Consider the following 11,964-nt stretch of genomic DNA (forward strand, 5'->3'; position numbering starts at 1 on the left):
GGCTTCAGTAAGAGCAACAACCGCAGAGCTGCACTCTATTGGCTCTGGTCCAGCTCTATCTTGCCCCAGACAACTGGAGTCACCGTCTTCTCTAACTGCTTAGTTTACTGCTGACCCTGGCTCGTTCCTGGCACGGCCTGGTGACCCTGGCACGGCCTGGTGACCCTGGCTCGTTCCTGGCACTGCCTGGTGACCCTGGCTCGTTCCTGGCACGGCCTGGTGACCCTGGCTCGTTCCTGGCACGGCCTGGTGACCCTGGCTCGTTCCTGGCACGGCCTGGTGACCCTGGCTCGTTCCTGGCACGGCCTGGTGACCCTGGCTCGTTCCTGGCACGGCCTGGTGACACTGGCACGTTCCGGGCACGGCCTGGTGACTTTGGCTCGTTCCTGGCACGGCCCGGTGACCCTGGCTCGTTCCTGGCACGGCCCGGTGACCCTGGCTCATTCCTGGCACGGCCTGGTGACCCTGGCTCGTTCCTGGCACGGCCTGGTGACCCTGGCTCGTTCCTGGCACGGCCTGGTGACCCTGGCTCGTTCCTGGCTCGGCCTGGTGACCCCTGGCTCGTTCCTGGCACGGCCTGGTGACCCTGGCTCCTTCCTGGCACGGCCTGGTGACCCTGGCTCCTTCCTGGCACGGCCTGGTGACCCTGGCTCCTTCCTGGCACGGCCTGGTGACCCTGGCTCCTTCCTGGCACGGCCTGGTGACCCTGGCTCGTTCCTGGCACGGCCTGGTGACCCTGGCACGTTCCTGGCACGGCCTGGTAACCCTGGCTCCTTCCTGGCACGGCCTGGTGACCCTGGCTCCTTCCTGGCACGGCCTGGTGACCCTGGCTCGTTCCTGGCACGGCCTGGTGACCCTGGCTCGTTCCTGGCTCGGCCTGGTGACCCTGGCACGTTCCTGGCTCGGCCTGGTGAACCTGGCACGTTCCTGGCACGGACTGGTGACCCTGGCACGTTCCTGGCACGGCCTGGTGACCCTTGCTCGTTCCTGGCACGGCCTGGTGACCCTGGCTCGTTCCTGGCACGGCCTGGTGACCCTGGCTCGTTCCGGGCACGGCCTGGTGACCCTGGCTCGTTCCGGGCACGGCCTGGTGACCCTGGCTCGTTCCGGGCACGGCCTGGTGACCCTGGCTCGTTCCGGGCACGGCCTGGTGACCCTGGCTCGTTCCGGGCACGGCCTGGTGACCCTGGCACGTTCCGGGCACGGCCTGGTGACCCTGGCTCGTTCCGGGCACGGAATGGTGACCCTGGCTCGTTCCGGGCACGGCCTGGTGACCCTGGCTCGTTCCGGGCACGGCCTGGTGACCCAGGCTCGTTCCGGGCACGGCCTGGTGACCCTGGCTCGTTCCGGGCACGGCCTGGTGACCCTGGCTCGTTCCGAGCACGGCCTGGTGACCCTGGCTCGTTCCGGGCACGGCCTGGTGACCCTGGCTCGTTCCTGGCACGGCCTGGTGACCCTGGCTCGTTCCTGGCACGGCCTGGTGACCCTGGCACGTTCCGGGCACGGCCTGGTGACCCTGGCTCGTTCCTGGCACGGCCTGGTGACCCTGGCTCGTTCCGGGCACGGCCTGGTGACCCTGGCTCGTTCCGGGCACGGCCTGGTGACCCTGGCTCGTTCCTGGCACGGCCTGGTGACCCTGGCTCGTTTCTGGCACGGCCTGGTGACCCTGGCTCGTTCCGGGCACGGCCTGGTGACCCTGGCTCGTTCCTGGCACGGCCTGGTGACCCTGGCTCGTTCCGGGCACGGCCTGGTGACCCTGGCTCGTTCCTGGCACGGCCTGGTGACCCTGGCTCGTTCCGGGCACGGCCTGGTGACCCTGGCTCGTTCCTGGCACGGCCTGGTGACCCAGGCTCGTTCCTGGCACGGCCTGGTGACCCTGGCTCGTTCCTGGCACGGCCTGGTGACCCTGGCTCGTTCCGGGCACGGCCTGGTGACCCTGGCTCGTTCCTGGCACGGCCTGGTGACCCTACCTCGTTCCGGGCACGGCCTGGTGACCCTGGCTCGTTCCTGCACGGCCTGGTGACCCTTGGCTCGTTCCTGGCACGGCCTGGTGACCTGGCTCGTTCCGGGCACGGCCTGGTGACCCTGGCTCGTTCCTGGCACGGCCTGGTGACCCTGCTCGTTCCGGGCACGGCCTGGTGACCCTGGCTCGTTCCGGGAACGGCCTGGTGACCCTGGCTCGTTCCGGGCACGGCCTGGTGACCCTGGCTCGTTCCTGGCACGGCCTGGTGACCCTGGCTCGTTCCTGGCACGGCCTGGTGACCCTGGCTCGTTCCTGGCACGGCCTGGTGACCCTGGCTCCTTCCTGGCACGGCCTGGTCACCCTGGCTCGTTCCTGGCACGGCCTGGTGACCCTGGCTCGTTCCTGGCACGGCCTGGTGACCCTGGCTCCTTCCTGGCACGGCCTGGTGCCCCTGGCTCGTTCCTGGCACGGCCTGGTGACCCTGGCTCGTTCCTGGCACGGCCTGGTGACCCTGGCTCGTTCCTGGCACGGCCTGGTGATCCTGGCTCGTTCCTGGCACGGCCTGGTGACCCTGGCTCGTTCCTGGCATGGCCTGGTGACCCTGGCTCGTTCCTGGCACGGCCTGGTGACCCTGGCTCGTTCCTGACACGGCCTGGTGACCCTGGCTCGTTCCTGGCAAGGCCTGGTGACCCTGGCTCGTTCCTGGCACGGCCTGGTGACCCTGGCTCGTTCCTGGCACGGCCTGGTGACCCTGGCTCGTTCCTGGCACGGCCTGGTGACCCTGGCTCCTTCCTGGCACGGCCTGGTGACCCTGGCTCCTTCCTGGCACGGCCTGGTGACCCTGGCTCCTTCCTGGCACGGCCTGGTGACCCTGGCTCCTTCCTGGCACGGCCTGGTGACCCTGGCTCCTTCCTGGCACGGCCTGGTGACCCTGGCTCCTTCCTGGCACGGCCTGGTGACCCTGGCTCCTTCCTGGCACGGCCTGGTGACCCTGGCTCATTCCTGGCACGGCCTGGTGACCCTGGCTCCTTCCTGGCACGGCCTGGTGACCCTGGCTCGTTCCTGGCACGGCCTGGTGACCCTGGCTCGTTTCTGGCACGGCCTGGTGACCCTGGCTCGTTCCTGGCACGGCCTGGTGACCCTGGCTCGTTCCTGGCACGGCCTGGTGACCCTGGCTCCTTCCTGGCACGGCCTGGTGACCCTGGCTCGTTCCTGGCACGGCCTGGTGACCCTGGCTCGTTCCTGGCACGGCCTGGTGACCCTGGCTCATTCCTGGCACGGCCTGGTGATCCTGGCTCGTTCCTGGCACGGCCTGGTGACCCTGGCTCGTTCCTGGCATGGCCTGGTGACCCTGGCTCGTTCCTGGCACGGCCTGGTGACCCTGGCTCGTTCCTGGCACGGCCTGGTGACCCTGGCTCGTTCCTGGCACGGCCTGGTGACCCTGGCTCCTTCCTGGCACGGCCTGGTGACCCTGGCTCCTTCCTGGCACGGCCTGGTCACCCTGGCTCGTTCCTGGCACGGCCTGGTGACCCTGGCTCGTTCCTGGCACGGCCTGGTGACCCTGGCTCCTTCCTGGCACGGCCTGGTGACCCTGGCTCGTTCCTGGCACGGCCTGGTGACCCTGGCTCGTTCCTGGCACGGCCTGGTGACCCTGGCTCGTTCCTGGCACGGCCTGGTGATCCTGGCTCGTTCCTGGCACGGCCTGGTGACCCTGGCTCGTTCCTGGCATGGCCTGGTGACCCTGGCTCGTTCCTGGCACGGCCTGGTGACCCTGGCTCGTTCCTGACACGGCCTAGTGACCCTGGCTCGTTCCTGGCACGGCCTGGTGACCCTGGCTCGTTCCTGGCACGGCCTGGTGACCCTGGCTCGTTCCTGGCACGGCCTGGTGACCCTGGCTCCTTCCTGGCACGGCCTGGTGACCCTGGCTCCTTCCTGGCACGGCCTGGTGACCCTGGCTCCTTCCTGGCACGGCCTGGTGACCCTGGCTCCTTCCTGGCACGGCCTGGTGACCCTGGCTCCTTCCTGGCACGGCCTGGTGACCCTGGCTCCTTCCTGGCACGGCCTGGTGACCCTGGCTCCTTCCTGGCACGGCCTGGTGACCCTGGCTCCTTCCTGGCACGGCCTGGTGACCCTGGCTCATTCCTGGCACGGCCTGGTGACCCTGGCTCCTTCCTGGCACGGCCTGGTGACCCTGGCTCGTTCCTGGCACGGCCTGGTGACCCTGGCTCGTTTCTGGCACGGCCTGGTGACCCTGGCTCGTTCCTGGCACGGCCTGGTGAACCTGGCTCGTTCCTGGCACGGCCTGGTGACCCTGGCTCCTTCCTGGCACGGCCTGGTGACCCTGGCTCCTTCCTGGCACGGCCTGGTGACCCTGGCTCCTTCCTGGCACGGCCTGGTGACCCTGGCTCGTTCCTGGCACGGCCTGGTGACCCTGGCTCGTTCCTGGCACGGCCTGGTGACCCTGGCTCGTTCCTGGCACGGCCTGGTGACCCTGGCTCGTTCCTGGCACGGCCTGGTGACCCTGGCTCGTTCCTGGCACGGCCTGGTGACCCTGGCTCGTTCCTGGCACGGCCTGGTGACCCTGGCTCGTTCCTGGCACGGCCTGGTGACCCTGGCTCGTTCCTGGCACGGCCTGGTGACCCTGGTTCGTTCCTGGCACGGCCTGGTGACCCTGGCTCGTTGCTGGCACGGCCTGGTGACCCTGGCTCGGCCTGGTGACCCTGGCTCGTTCCTGGCATGGCCTGGTGACCCTGGCTCGTTCCTGGCACGGCCTTGTGACCCTGGCTCGTTCCTGGCACGGCCTGGTGACCCTGGCTCGTTCCTGGCACGGCCTGGTGACCCTGGTTCGTTCCTGGCACGGCCTGGTGACCCTGGCTCGTTGCTGGCACGGCCTGGTGACCCTGGCTCGGCCTGGTGACCCTGGCTCGTTCCTGGCACGGCCTGGTGACCCTGGCTCGTTCCGGGCACGGCCTGGTGACCCTGGCTCGTTCCTGGCACGGCCTGGTGACCCAGGCTCGTTCCTGGCACGGCCTGGTGACCCTGGCTCGTTCCGGGCACGGCCTGGTGACCCTGGCTCGTTCCTGGCACGGCCTGGTGACCCTGGCTCGTTCCGGGCACGGCCTTGGTGACCCTGGCTCGTTCCTGGCACGGCCTGGTGACCCTGGCTCGTTCCGGGCACGGCCTGGTGACCCTGGCTCGTTCCTGGCACGGCCTGGTGACCCAGGCTCGTTCCTGGCACGGCCTGGTGACCCTGGCTCGTTCCTGGCACGGCCTGGTGACCCTGGCTCGTTCCGGGCACGGCCTGGTGACCCTGGCTCGTTCCTGGCACGGCCTGGTGACCCTGGCTCGTTCCGGGCACGGCCTGGTGACCCTGGCTCGTTCCTGGCACGGCCTGGTGACCCTGGCTCGTTCCTGGCACGGCCTGGTGACCCTGGCTCGTTCCGGGCACGGCCTGGTGACCCTGGCTCGTTCCTGGCACGGCCTGGTGACCCTGGCTCGTTCCGGGCACGGCCTGGTGACCCTGGCTCGTTCCGGGCACGGCCTGGTGACCCTGGCTCGTTCCTGGCACGGCCTGGTGACCCTGGCTCCTTCCTGGCACGGCCTGGTCACCCTGGCTCCTTCCTGGCACGGCCTGGTGACCCTGGCTCCTTCCTGGCACGGCCTGGTCACCCTGGCTCCTTCCTGGCACGGCCTGGTGACCCTGGCTCGTTCCTGGCACGGCCTGGTGACCCTGTCTCGTTCCTGGCACGGCCTGGTGACCCTGGCTCCTTCCTGGCACGGCCTGGTCACCCTGGCTCGTTCCTGGCACGGCCTGGTGACCCTGGCTCGTTCCTGGCACGGCCTGGTGACCCTGGCTCCTTCCTGGCACGGCCTGGTGACCCTGGCTCGTTCCTGGCACGGCCTGGTGACTCTGGCTCGTTCCTGGCACGGCCTGGTGACCCTGGCTCGTTCCTGGCACGGCCTGGTGATCCTGGCTCGTTCCTGGCACGGCCTGGTGACCCTGGCTCGTTCCTGGCACGGCCTGGTGACCCTGGCTCGTTCCGGGCACGGCCTGGTGACCCTGGCTCGTTCCTGGCACGGCCTGGTGACCCTGGCTCGTTCCGGGAACGGCCTGGTGACCCTGGCTCGTTCCGGGAACGGCCTGGTGACCCTGGCTCGTTCCGGGCACCGCCTGGTGACCCTGGCTCGTTCCTGGCACGGCCTGGTGACCCTGGCTCGTTCCTGGCACGGCCTGGTGACCCTGGCTCGTTCCTGGCACGGCCTGGTGACCCTGGCTCCTTCCTGGCACGGCCTGGTGACCCTGGCTCGTTCCTGGCACGGCCTGGTGACCCTGGCTCGTTCCTGGCACGGCCTGGTGACCCTGGCTCCTTCCTGGCACGGCCTGGTGACCCTGGCTCGTTCCTGGCACGGCCTGGTGACCCTGGCTCGTTCCTGGCACGGCCTGGTGACCCTGGCTCGTTCCTGGCACGGCCTGGTGATCCTGGCTCGTTCCTGGCACGGCCTGGTGACCCTGGCTCGTTCCTGGCACGGCCTGGTGATCCTGGCTCGTTCCTGGCACGGCCTGGTGACCCTGGCTCGTTCCTGGCACGGCCTGGTGACCCTGGCTCGTTCCTGGCACGGCCTGGTGACCCTGGCTCGTTCCTGGCACGGCCTGGTGACCCTGGCTCGTTCCTGGCACGGCCTGGTGACCCTGGCTCGTTCCTGGCACGGCCTGGTGACCCTGGCTCCTTCCTGGCACGGCCTGGTGACCCTGGCTCCTTCCTGGCACGGCCTGGTGACCCTGGCTCCTTCCTGGCACGGCCTGGTGACCCTGGCTCCTTCCTGGCACGGCCTGGTGACCCTGGCTCCTTCCTGGCACGGCCTGGTGACCCTGGCTCCTTCCTGGCACGGCCTGGTGACCCTGGCTCATTCCTGGCACGGCCTGGTGACCCTGGCTCCTTCCTGGCACGGCCTGGTGACCCTGGCTCCTTCCTGGCACGGCCTGGTGACCCTGGCTCGTTCCTGGCACGGCCTGGTGACCCTGGCTCGTTCCTGGCACGGCCTGGTGACCCTGGCTCGTTCCTGGCACGGCCTGGTGACCCTGGCTCCTTCCTGGCACGGCCTGGTGACCCTGGCTCCTTCCTGGCACGGCCTGGTGACCCTGGCTCCTTCCTGGCACGGCCTGGTGACCCTGGCTCCTTCCTGGCACGGCCTGGTGACCCTGGCTCCTTCCTGGCACGGCCTGGTGACCCTGGCTCGTTCCTAGCACGGCCTGGTGACCCTGGCTCGTTCCTGGCACGGCCCGGTGACCCTGGCTCGTTCCTGGCACGGCCTGGTGACCCTGGCTCGTTCCGGGCACGGCCTGGTGACCCTAACTCGTTCCTGGCACGGCCTGGTGACCCTGGCTCGTTCCTGGCACGGCCTGGTGACCCTGGCTCGTTCCTGGCACGGCCTGGTGACCCTGGTTCGTTCCTGGCACGGCCTGGTGACCCTGGCTCGTTGCTGGCACGGCCTGGTGACCCTGGCTCGTTGCTGGCACGGCCTGGTGACTCTGGCACGGCCTGGTGACCCTGGCTCGTTCCTGGCATGGCCTGGTGACAGTGGCTCGTTCCTGGCACGGCCTTGTGACCCTGGCTCGTTCCTGGCACGGCCTGGTGACCCTGGCTCGTTCCTGGCACGGCCTGGTGACCCTGGTTCGTTCCTGGCACGGCCTGGTGACCCTGGCTCGTTGCTGGCACGGCCTGGTGACCCTGGCTCGGCCTGGTGACCCTGGCTCGTTCCTGGCACGGCCTGGTGACCCTGGCTCGTTCCGGGCACGGCCTGGTGACCCTGGCTCGTTCCTGGCACGGCCTGGTGACCCAGGCTCGTTCCTGGCACGGCCTGGTGACCCTGGCTCGTTCCGGGCACGGCCTGGTGACCCTGGCTCGTTCCTGGCACGGCCTGGTGACCCTGGCTCGTTCCGGGCACGGCCTGGTGACCCTGGCTCGTTCCTGGCACGGCCTGGTGACCCTGGCTCGTTCCGGGCACGGCCTGGTGACCCTGGCTCGTTCCTGGCACGGCCTGGTGACCCAGGCTCGTTCCTGGCACGGCCTGGTGACCCTGGCTCGTTCCTGGCACGGCCTGGTGACCCTGGCTCGTTCCGGGCACGGCCTGGTGACCCTGGCTCGTTCCTGGCACGGCCTGGTGACCCTGGCTCGTTCCGGGCACGGCCTGGTGACCCTGGCTCGTTCCTGGCACGGCCTGGTGACCCTGGCTCGTTCCTGGCACGGCCTGGTGACCCTGGCTCGTTCCGGGCACGGCCTGGTGACCCTGGCTCGTTCCTGGCACGGCCTGGTGACCCTGGCTCGTTCCGGGCACGGCCTGGTGACCCTGGCTCGTTCCGGGCACGGCCTGGTGACCCTGGCTCGTTCCGGGCACGGCCTGGTGACCCTGGCTCGTTCCTGGCACGGCCTGGTGACCCTGGCTCGTTCCTGGCACGGCCTGGTGACCCTGGCTCGTTCCTGGCACGGCCTGGTGACCCTGGCTCGTTCCTGGCACGGCCTGGTGACCCTGGCTCGTTCCTGGCACGGCCTGGTGACCCTGGCTCCTTCCTGGCACGGCCTGGTGACGCTGGCTCGTTCCTGGCACGGCCTGGTGACCCTGGCTCGTTCCTGGCACGGCCTGGTGACCCTGGTTCGTTCCTGGCACGGCCTGGTGACCCTGGCTCGTTGCTGGCACGGCCTGGTGACCCTGGCTCGTTGCTGGCACGGCCTGGTGACCCTGGCTCGGCCTGGTGACCCTGGCTCGTTCCTGGCATGGCCTGGTGACAGTGGCTCGTTCCTGGCACGGCCTTGTGACCCTGGCTCGTTCCTGGCACGGCCTGGTGACCCTGGCTCGTTCCTGGCACGGCCTGGTGACCCTGGTTCGTTCCTGGCACGGCCTGGTGACCCTGGCTCGTTGCTGGCACGGCCTGGTGACCCTGGCTCGGCCTGGTGACCCTGGCTCGTTCCTGGCACGGCCTGGTGACCCTGGCTCGTTCCGGGCACGGCCTGGTGACCCTGGCTCGTTCCTGGCACTGCCTGGTGACCCAGGCTCGTTCCTGGCACGGCCTGGTGACCCTGGCTCGTTCCGGGCACGGCCTGGTGACCCTGGCTCGTTCCTGGCACGGCCTGGTGACCCTGGCTCGTTCCGGGCACGGCCTGGTGACCCTGGCTCGTTCCTGGCACGGCCTGGTGACCCTGGCTCGTTCCGGGCACGGCCTGGTGACCCTGGCTCGTTCCTGGCACGGCCTGGTGACCCAGGCTCGTTCCTGGCACGGCCTGGTGACCCTGGCTCGTTCCTGGCACGGCCTGGTGACCCTGGCTCGTTCCGGGCACGGCCTGGTGACCCTGGCTCGTTCCTGGCACGGCCTGGTGACCCTGGCTCGTTCCGGGCACGGCCTGGTGACCCTGGCTCGTTCCTGGCACGGCCTGGTGACCCTGGCTCGTTCCTGGCACGGCCTGGTGACCCTGGCTCGTTCCGGGCACGGCCTGGTGACCCTGGCTCGTTCCTGGCACGGCCTGGTGACCCAGGCTCGTTCCGGGCACGGCCTGGTGACCCTGGCTCGTTCCGGGCACGGCCTGGTGACCCTGGCTCGTTCCGGGCACGGCCTGGTGACCCTGGCTCGTTCCTGGCACGGCCTGGTGACCCTGGCTCGTTCCTGGCACGGCCTGGTGACCCTGGCTCGTTCCTGGCACGGCCTGGTGACCCTGGCTCGTTCCTGGCACGGCCTGGTGACCCTGGCTCGTTCCTGGCACGGCCTGGTGACCCTGGCTCGTTCCTGGCACGGCCTGGTGACCCTGGCTCGTTCCTGGCACGGCCTGGTGACCCTGGCTCCTTCCTGGCACGGCCTGGTGACCCTGGCTCGTTCCTGGCACGGCCTGGTGACCCTGGCTCGTTCCTGGCACGGCCTGGTGACCCTGGCTCGTTCCTGGCACGGCCTGGTGACCCTGGCTCGTTCCTGGCACGGCCTGGTGATCCTGGCTCGTTCCTGGCACGGCCTGGTGACCCTGGCTCGTTCCTGGCATGGCCTGGTGACCCTGGCTCGTTCCTGGCACGGCCTGGTGACCCTGGCTCGTTCCTGGCACGGCCTGGTGACCCTGGCTCGTTCCTGGCACGGCCTGGTGACCCTGGCTCGTTCCTGGCACGGCCTGGTGACCCTGGCTCGTTCCTGGCACGGCCTGGTGACCCTGGCTCCTTCCTGGCACGGCCTGGTGACCCTGGCTCCTTCCTGGCACGGCCTGGTGACCCTGGCTCCTTCCTGGCACGGCCTGGTGACCCTGGCTCCTTCCTGGCACGGCCTGGTGACCCTGGCTCCTTCCTGGCACGGCCTGGTGACCCTGGCTCCTTCCTGGCACGGCCTGGTGACCCTGGCTCCTTCCTGGCACGGCCTGGTGACCCTGGCTCGTTCCTGGCACGGCCTGATGACCCTGGCTCCTTCCTGGCACGACCTGGTGACCCTGGCTCGTTCCTGGCACGGTCTGGTGACCCTGGCTCGTTCCTGGCACGGCCTGGTGACCCTGGCTCGTTCCTGGCACGGCCTGGTGACCCTGGCTCGTTCCTGGCACGGCCTGGTGACCCTGGCTCCTTCCTGGCACGGCCTGGTGACCCTGGCTCCTTCCTGGCACGGCCTGGTGACCCTGGCTCCTTCCTGGCACGGCCTGGTGACCTTGGCTCCTTCCTGGCACGGCCTGGTGACCCTGGCTCGTTCCTGGCACGGCCTGGTGACCCTGGCTCCTTCCTGGCACGGCCTGGTGACCCTGGCTCGTTCCTGGCACGGCCTGGTGACCCTGGCTCGTTCCTGGCACGGCCTGGTGACCCTGGCTCGTTCCTGGCACGGCCTGGTGACCCTGGCTCGTTCCTGGCACGGCCTGGTGACCCTGGCTCGTTCCTGGCACGGCCTGGTGACCCTGGCTCGTTCCTGGCACGGCCTGGTGACCCTGGCTCGTTCCTGGCACGGCCTGGTGATGCTGGCTCGTTCCTGGCACGGCCTGGTGACGCTGGCTCGTTCCTGGCACGGCCTGGTGACCCTGGCTCGTTCCTGGCACGGCCTGGTGACGCTGGCTCGTTCCTGGCACGGCCTGGTGACGCTGGCTGGTTCCTGGCACGGCCTGGTGACCCTGGCTCGTTCCTGGCACGGCCTGGTGACCCTGGCTCGTTCCTGGCACGGCCTGGTGACCCTGGCTCGTTCCTGGCACGGCCTGGTGACCCTGGCTCGTTCCTGGCACGGCCTGGTGACCCTGGTTCGTTCCTGGCACGGCCTGGTGACCCTGGCTCGTTGCTGGCACGGCCTGGTGACCCTGGCTCGGCCTGGTGACCCTGGCTCGTTCCTGGCATGGCCTGGTGACCCTGGCTCGTTCCTGGCACGGCCTGGTGACCCTGGCACGGCCTGGTGCCCCTGGACACAACACACAAAATATATATATATCTCTCTCTCTCTCTCTCTCTCTCTCTCTCTCTCTCTCTCTCTCTCTCTCTCTCTCTCTCTCTCTCTCTCTCTCTCTCTCTCTCTCTCTCTCTCTCTCTCTCTCTCACTCTCTCAGTCAATGACGCAGTTAATGGACCAATTATGATCTTGTCAATGTAGTCATTGACTCATTGACTGTCTCAATGACCCAGTCAGCTAGTTAATGGCCCAGTCAATCATCAATTGTTTGACTTGCTGAGTGGAACCAGTTGATTGGTCGACTGGATTGGGTGGAGGGGGGGGGGCGGTGGAGGGAATTTGGTTATTGGGTGGAGATCCCACAACCCATTAGGGCACGCCCCCCCCCCCCCAAGGGCACGGCGCTAATCAGCTCCGGTTAATAGGATTGGAACACATGGCGCATTTCCAATCCGGTACTCGGAGCCTGTGATTGGGGAGGCGATGTATAGTCGCAGTTACAATAGGGAAGTGAGGGGAGAGTGGGTAGGTTTAACTTCACGCAAGACCTGGGTAAATACTGGCTCGGAGCCTGTGTTGTTGATTTGTGGAATAGATTACCTCGCTGTATAATGTATGG

The sequence above is a fragment of the Procambarus clarkii genome, chromosome 14 (assembly GCF_040958095.1).
Source record: "Procambarus clarkii isolate CNS0578487 chromosome 14, FALCON_Pclarkii_2.0, whole genome shotgun sequence".
Lineage (NCBI taxonomy): Eukaryota > Metazoa > Arthropoda > Malacostraca > Decapoda > Cambaridae > Procambarus > Procambarus clarkii.